The sequence below is a fragment of the Ascaphus truei genome, chromosome 7, assembly GCF_040206685.1.
Source record: "Ascaphus truei isolate aAscTru1 chromosome 7, aAscTru1.hap1, whole genome shotgun sequence".
Taxonomy (NCBI): Eukaryota; Metazoa; Chordata; class Amphibia; order Anura; family Ascaphidae; genus Ascaphus; species Ascaphus truei.
The window spans coordinates 112529845-112539149 of record NC_134489.1 but is presented as its reverse complement, the minus strand read 5'-3'; positions in this window follow the sequence as shown (position 1 = coordinate 112539149).

The following is a 9305-nucleotide window of genomic DNA, read 5'->3' as shown; positions in this document are numbered from 1 at the left end:
ACTGTATATAGGCCATGCCACAATATACTGCATATAGGCCATGCCCCAATATACTGTATATAGGCCATGCCACAATACACTGTATATAGGCCATGCCACAATATACTGCATATAGGCCATGCCCCAATATACTGTATATAGGCCATGCCACAATATACTGCATATATGCCATGCCCCAATATACTGTATATAGGCGATATATACATATAGTTGCCTCCCAGTGCATTTGTACAACTACAAAATGATACAAGAAACCTGTTCTTTTCACATCCAACATCTGCAGAACGTGTGAAGTATTTGGATTATCAGGTGCCATAGTGAGGTCATATCCTATTATCTGGTGACATCATCAGAGGAGATTCCTAATTACATTCCATGAAATCTGATCATCAGAACAGAGACAGAGGGGGGGGGGGAGAGAGGAGGGGGGAGGGAGAGAGGAGGGGGGAGGGAGAGAGAAGGGGGAAAGAGGCAGTGGGGGGGCGACAGAGAGAAGGGGGGAAAGAGGCAGTGGGGGGACGACAGAGAGAAGGGGGAAAGAGGCAGTGGGGGGACGGGACAGAGAAGGGGGAAAGATGCAGTGGGGGGGGCAACTGAGGGAAGGGGGAAAGAGGCAGTGGGAGGGGGCAGAGAGAAGGGGGAAAGAGGCAGTGGGGGGGGGCAACTGAGGGAAGGGGGAAAGAGGCAGTGGGTGGGGCAACATAGAAGAGGGGGAAAGTAAGAGGCAGTGTGGGGGTGGGGCAACAGAGAGGAGGGGGAGAAGAGAGACAGGGGGGGAGGCACAGAGAGATACTTGCTGTACACTGGTGATAAGAAAATAGATTTGTATAAAATCAGGGAACTTTCACCCGAAATTACGTCAACATGTCCAGTGCCAGAGTAGTGACACACACACACACACACACACACACACACACACACACACACACACACACACACACACACACACACACACACACACACACACACACATTCCCAGCAAGCACACACACACACACACACACACACACACACACACACACCTTGTGTCATGTTCCCTGGCCTGTGATATGATCAGAGATGGATAAGCGATGACAGTTTGAGCGGTCAGCAATATCTGGGACCATGTAAGAAATGCAGCCGGCCGGACATAGCGCCCAGAATGTGGGGACGCGGCAGACATAGCGCCCAGAATGTGGGGACGCGGCAGACATACCGCCCAGAATGTGGGGACGCGGCAGACATAGCGCCCAGAATGTGGGGACGGGGCAGACATACCGCCCAGAATGTGGGGACGCGGCAGACATAGCGCCCAGAATGTGGGGACGCGGCAGACATACCGCCCAGAATGTGGGGACGCGGCAGACATAGCGCCCAGAATGTGGGGACGGGGCAGACATACCGCCCAGAATGTGGGGACGCGGCAGACATACCGCCCAGAATGTGGGGACGCGGCAGACATAGCGCCCAGAATGTGGGGACGCGGCAGACATAGCGCCCAGAATGTGGGGACGCGGCAGACATAGCGCCCAGAATGTGGGGACGGGGCAGACATACCGCCCAGAATGTGGGGACGCGGCAGACATACCGCCCAGAATGTGGGGACGGGGCAGACATACCGCCCAGAATGTGGGGACGGGGCAGACATAGCGCCCAGAATGTGGGGACGGGGCAGACATACCGCCCAGAATGTGGGGACGCGGCAGACATAGCGCCCAGAATGTGGGGACGGGGCAGACATACCGCGCAGAATGTGGGGACGCGGCAGACATAGCGCCCAGAATGTGGGGACGGGGCAGACATAGCGCCCAGAATGTGGGGACGCGGCAGACATACCGCCCAGAATGTGGGGACGCGGCAGACATACCGCCCAGAATGTGGGGACGGGGCAGACATACCGCCCAGAATGTGGGGACGCGGCAGACATAGCGCCCAGAATGTGGGGACGGGGCAGACATACCGCGCAGAATGTGGGGACGCGGCAGACATAGCGCCCAGAATGTGGGGACGGGGCAGACATACCGCCCAGAATGTGGGGACGCGGCAGACATACCGCCCAGAATGTGGGGACGCGGCAGACATACCGCCCAGAATGTGGGGACGCGGCAGACATACCGCCCAGAATGTGGGGACGCGGCAGACATACCGCGCAGAATGTGGGGACGCGGCAGACATACCGCCCAGAATGTGGGGACGCGGCAGACATACCGCCCAGAATGTGGGGACGCGGCAGACATAGCGCCCAGAATGTGGGGACGCGGCAGACATAGCGCCCAGAATGTGGGGACGCGGCAGACATACCGCCCAGAATGTGGGGACGCGGCAGACATACCGCCCAGAATGTGGGGACGCGGCAGACATACCGCCCTGAATGTGGGGACGCGGCAGACATACCGCGCAGAATGTGGGGACGCGGCAGACATAGCGCCCAGAATGTGGGGACGCGGCAGACATAGCGCCCAGAATGTGGGGACGCGGCAGACATAGCGCCCAGAATGTGGGGACGCGGCAGACATAGCGCCCAGAATGTGGGGACGCGGCAGACATAGCGCCCAGAATGTGGGGACGCGGCAGACATACCGCGCAGAATGTGGGGACGCGGCAGACATACCGCCCAGAATGTGGGGACGCGGCAGACATACCGCCCTGAATGTGGGGACTAGGCAGACATAGCGCCCAGAATGTGGGGACGCGGCAGACATACCGCCCAGAATGTGGGGACGCGGCAGACATAGCGCCCAGAATGTGGGGACGGGGCAGACATAGCGCCCAGAATGTGGGGACGCGGCAGACATAGCGCCCAGAATGTGGGGACGCGGCAGACATACCGCCCAGAATGTGGGGACGCGGCAGACATAGCGCCCAGAATGTGGGGACTGGGCAGACATACCGCCCAGAATGTGGGGACGGGGCAGACATACCGCCCAGAATGTGGGGACGGGGCAGACATAGCGCCCAGAATGTGGGGACGGGGCAGACATAGCGCCCAGAATGTGGGGACGCGGCAGACATAGCGCCCAGAATGTGGGGACGGGGCAGACATACCGTCCAGAATGTGGGGACGCGGCAGACATAGCGCCCAGAATGTGGGGACGGGGCAGACATACCGCCCAGAATGTGGGGACGGGGCAGACATACCGCCCAGAATGTGGGGACGGGGCAGACATAGCGCCCAGAATGTGGGGACGCGGCAGACATAGCGCCCAGAATGTGGGGACGGGGCAGACATACCGCCCAGAATGTGGGGACGCGGCAGACATAGCGCCCAGAATGTGGGGACGCGGCAGACATACCGCCCAGAATGTGGGGACGCGGCAGACATACCGCCCAGAATGTGGGGACGCGGCAGACATAGCGCCCAGAATGTGGGGACGCGGCAGACATAGCGCCCAGAATGTGGGGACGCGGCAGACATACCGCCCAGAATGTGGGGACGCGGCAGACATACCGCCCAGAATGTGGGGACGCTGCAGACATACTGCGCAGAATGTGGGGACGGGGCAGACATAGCGCCCAGAATGTGGGGACGCGGCAGACATACCGCCCAGAATGTGGGGACGCGGCAGACATAGCGCCCAGAATGTGGGGACGCGGCAGACATACCGCCCAGAATGTGGGGACGCGGCAGACATAGCGCCCAGAATGTGGGGACGCGGCAGACATAGCGCCCAGAATGTGGGGACGCGGCAGACATACCGCCCAGAATATGGGGACGCGGCAGACATACCGCCCAGAATGTGGGGACGGGGCAGACATAACGCGCAGAATGTGGGGACGCGGCAGACATACCGCCCAGAATGTGGGGACGCGGCAGACATACCGCCTTGAATGTGGGGACTAGGCAGACATACCGCCTTGAATGTGGGGACTAGGCAGACATAGCGCCCAGAATGTGGGGACGCGGCAGACATAGCGCCCAGAATGTGGGGACGCGGCAGACATAGCGCCCAGAATGTGGGGACGCGGCAGACATACCGCCCTGAATGTGGGGACTAGGCAGACATACCGCCCAGAATGTGGGGACGCGGCAGACATACCGCCCAGAATGTGGGGACGCGGCAGACATACCGCCCAGAATGTGGGGACGCGGCAGACATACCGCCCAGAATGTGGGGACGCGGCAGACATACCGCCCAGAATGTGGGGACACGGCAGACATACCGCGCAGAATGTGGGGACACGGCAGACATACCGCCCAGAATGTGGGGACGCGGCAGACATACCGCCCAGAATGTGGGGACGCGGCAGACATACCGCCCAGAATGTGGGGACGCGGCAGACATACCGCCCAGAATGTGGGGACACGGCAGACATACCGCGCAGAATGTGGGGACACGGCAGACATACCGCCGGGGAATACGAAAATATTGTATTAATATTGTAATGAAACCGTGTGTTACTGTGACGGGGGGGGGGGGGCAGCGTCCCATCGTCCCCAGAAACCACTGGGTAAGAGTAATAGACGAGTAACGCTCACAGTATTCATGTCTGTGTTTTGTTGGTGTGTTTTTGGGGAGCTCTGTGACCCCCCCGAGTTGTTCGAGGTTTCATTGCCCCAGAAACCACCAGGGAATAATATCCAGATTGTAGTGGCCCCGAGAGTCTGTGGTTACTGGGAAGGGTGGGAGGTACCCAGGGTATATGGCTCTCGCGTGGCCCCCCTCGTGGTCACCACCATCCTAGTACTGTAGGTTTAGGATAGGATTTTTTTGAGGGTTTGGGGCCCTGTCCCACCTAGGGAAGCCTGATAAGACGCCTGTGACCTTCGGCTTTTGGGATATATGGCGTCAGAAGTTACGTCTCAGTTACAATATGGTAGTTCTACCAAAATATACAGATGACATGTGACAGAATAATACACATTACCAGTGTTGCTATGGGAACCGGTTACCGTTTCTCCTCATATCGTCCTACCCATATCTTTTGTGTTTTTGAAGCTTCTCTCTAGCATGTTACCTGAGTTTTTATGCTAGTTTTGGGGGGTACTCTCCTGCAAAACTCCAATAACCAGCTCCCCACACACACTGCCCCTCTCCCCAATAACCAGCTCCCCACACACACTGCCCCTCTCCCCAATAACCAGCTCCACACACACACACAGCCCCTCTCCCCAATAACCAGCTCCCCACACACACTGCCCCTCTCCCCAATAACCAGCTCCCCACACACACTGCCCCTCTCCCCAATAACCAGCTCCACACACACTGCCCCGCTCCCCAATAACCAGCTCCCCACACACACTGCCCCTCTCCCCAATAACCAGCTCCCCACACACACTGCACCTCTCCCCAATAACTAGCTCCCCACACACACTGCCCCGCTCCCCAATAACCATCTCCCCACACACACTGCCCCTCTCCCCAATAACCAGCTCCCCAAACACACAGCCCTTCTCCCCAATACCAAGCTCCCCACACACAGCCCCTCTCCCCAATAAGCAGCTCCCCACACACACAGCCCCTCTCCCCAATACCAAGCTCCCCACACACACTGCCCCTATCCCCCCCCCCACCTCAACACCAATTGTGAATACGTTGCAATTTGATAGGTTCACAAGCTTTGCTTGAACCAATAGGACGAGGAATTGGTGCATCTACTGTAGCTTTGGGAATGTGATTTAATTAATGACATTCTAACAAACAATCTAATATACAACCACTTACAGTGGGGGAGACAGAAGCCGTGCAGACTTTGCACAATTCAGATAGACACTGGAACTCCTGGCACTCATCCAACGCGTTTTGTTAGATCTGGAACTTCCCCAGGGATCCCTGAGGAAGTTTCAGCTGAGGAAGTTCCAGATCGAACGAAACGCGTTGGATGAGCGCCAAGAGTTCCAGTGTCTACCTGAAATGTGCAAAGTCTGCACGGATTCTGTCTCCCCCACTGTAAGTTATTATCCGGGTCCCAGGAGTCACGTCGCGCAGGACTGTGACCGGATCGACCGGGAGGGGCCGAGAGCAAAGAAGCAGGAAGTAACGCAGCACGACGGAGACACAAGACTTGCCAGCCTAACAGGACGCCTTTCACAGACATCCGGTGGGAGAGTGTATCCAAGACCAGGAGGTTTCATACCACACTGCTACCAAAAATATCCGATTGTGAGTTTCCATCATCAATACAGTACTGTACATGCTTTTATACAGCATCACACTATTGTGTTTTTCCTATGTCATAGTTGTATTAATGGAGACGACATTGCCAGATACGAGGTATAGCGGTCACACACACACACACACACACACATCTCCTTTTGCTACCGTACGCCATTATATTCACTTGCTCACGTTTAATTTGTTTGGTTTGCGTTTGCGCCCCGAATGTCTGTTTTTATATTGAACATGCGAGTGCCGCACCCACGGCAGCCCTCCGAGGGAATATAGTTACATAGTTACATGCACTGTAATTATATAGTAACATAATTATAGTTACATTGTAGATGAGGTTGTAAAAAGACATATGTCCGTCAAGCTGATCCTATGTATAATTTAGACGGCAGATACTCCTCCTATATTTGTATTCACAGTATACATCAGCTACATTCACTTTGTACAATGGATTAGGGATTAGGGTTCCTTCCCTGATGTGGCCGCACGTGTTCCTTAGACCCCGAGTTCAGACATCGCGACCTTTGGGACATGTCATTATCAGAGTGTCAGTCACTAAAGCTTTCTCCAAAGAGAATTCAATTGTGGGCAGTTGGGCTTCAGGCCACTCAGGAGTAGGGTTACCACAAGATAAAATCAGGGCACCTTAAAATGAGCGTTCTAAGCGCTGCGTTTTCTTGTTTACGTAGGATTAAAGCAGGGGGTCACTGCAACTGAACCCCATTAATTTCAGCTCTGGGAACTCCTGCTTCCAGAGATACTTCTCGCCAAAAGGGGTACCGGTATCTCAATCCTGCGCATATATATATATCCATCATGGCGACTGCACTGCGACTCCAACTTTAGCAGAGAGACGGCTGCGCTATGGGTGTGGTCACCCCGCGATGTCCCGTGGCCGCGCAGTGACGCCTTTATAGTTAACACATCACCACAATATGATGAACATGTCGCGATTTTTGCCTTAACCGGATGTGGTTTTGCAGTGAGACCAAATCGTCGTTATTTCCCCGCGTTCACTGCGCACAGCGTTATGTTACTATGGTTACTGTGGACTTTATTTTCATTTTTCTATCGTCACGATGGGACTACGCTCCAGCTGGTTTTTCATTGGATAAAAATGTAGCGTTGGGTCGCTATGGTAATCAAGGTGAGGACGCAGAGTGACATGATTACCCATGATGCTCCTGATATGTTGGTAATCCCGCCCCTTGTAACACCATTGGCCGAATCGCCGAGGACAACGGAGATCAGCGGTTTGACATTAGTTTTGATTAATCACCTGAAAGTGCCGCTTTTGGCACGAAATGAAGTTTTGTACGGCTATTTAAAAGTCCGCTGTTCCAGCGCCATCTCTGCTCCCCGAAGAAGACAAGCGTCGGAACGTGCGTCGGAGTGGGAGCCTGGTCGGGGGACCCCTCTTCCTATTGCAGGGAGTTACATGAGTTCACACGCTATGTTACTGCAGTGTTGTATTAAGGACTTTATACGATACACCAGGAGTGCGCAATCTTTTCCAGCTGGGCCCCCCCCTGCCTGCTCGCACCCCCCCCTGCCTGCTCGCACCCCCCCTGCCTGCTCGCACCCCCCCTCCCTTACCTTCTCTCTGGCATCAAATGACGCTGCGGGTCACGTGACGCCGAAGAGAAGGTAAGTGAAGTTGCCAAGGCCTCACACGATCCCCGCCATTAATTTAAAAGCCTTGGGGGGGAGAGCGCGGGGCCTCCCCCCCATAACAATCTTGTGCCCCCAAGTTTGCGCGCGCGTGCGAGAGAGAGAGCACTGTTATTGATATTTATTATATATATATACCATTGCTGTCCTTTATATTCACTTTATTATCACCATGAATATTTTGTCCGAGGCCTCTCATTGTATCCGCTCACAATTTGTGATTTTGTTTCCAGCCCGTGTCCTTTGTAAGATGGGGACTTTAGCAGAGTTTGATGCACTTTACTCTCCCCGGGTCCAGTATGTTCCTATATGGATTTGTGTAGGAGCCCCCCTCCTTTTAACACTTTCTCCCGTTTTTATTGTTCCACCAATAAATGATCATTATCATTGTTCTCAGTGTACCCGCGGGCTCCTTTTGGGAATCTTATTTGTCGTTTATATGTTCCGTATCCCGGGAGCGCCGCTAGTATTCAGTATATTTCATGCTCACTTCTAGCTTTTGGGTACCACTTATTTAGGCTTGGATGCGGTATTCTGTGTGTGAGATTATATACACAATAATATATATATATATATATAAATAAAAAATAAAATAAAAAAGGAGAGAGAGAGAGAGAGAGAGAGAGAGAGAGAGAAGAGAGAGAGAGAGAGAGAGAGAGAGGAGGAGAGAGAGAGAGAGAGAGAGAGAGAGAGAGAGAGAGAGAGAGAGAGAGAGAGAGAGAGAGAGAGAGAGAGAGACTCTCCACCGTATTGCATATAGCAAATAAAAATGATCACTTGTGAGCAGATTCACCATGTCTTAGGTCTGCACCCCCGCCCTTTCCACCATTATCACCTAGCATACAGTGCTCCCACTGCAGCAAGGGGATTCTGGGAAATGACATGCAAATGAGCACACAGTGGCACCGAGGAGGAACCAGCAGGTTCTGGGTGAAACTCAGAACAGAATATATCTTAGCTCAGCTCAGAGTCCTGACGGCCGCTACGTCAGAGCAGTCCCATCCTGTATAACAACCGCTGTGCGGTCGCAACATACAGCGATACAAAGTATATTCAATCAGCGTCTTACCACTAAGTTACCGGCAGCTCTGGGTCGGGTCAGTAAAGACACGGCTGCAAACTGACCCCATGAGTGTCCGTTCCCGCTAATCTCTTTATTACACAGTCGCCTGTGAGGGGGTTATTATCAGGCCTCACGCTGCCCCGTTATGTGTGTGACAGACAGAAGGTAAGACTCTCACCTCTCAGGTTGGGGCAGTACTGGTACTTTTTCTGCATGTTACTTTTTTCAGTCTTTCCTTATCTCCGTTTTCTATGTACTCACATCTCTCTTCTAATTCTTTTCTATGTTATTCTAAGACAACGATCATTCTTTGTATAAAAGGGATGTGTGTAGCTTATTTTTGGTTCCATTCGTATTTACGCTAGATTGTTACTGCTAAAAGCACGTGCTTATTCTGGGCATATTCAGTGAGTGATGCTAAGCTATAATGGACTTTATGGCCCTTTGACTTGAAGGTGCTTTATGGCGTAACAGCACTTAGTGAA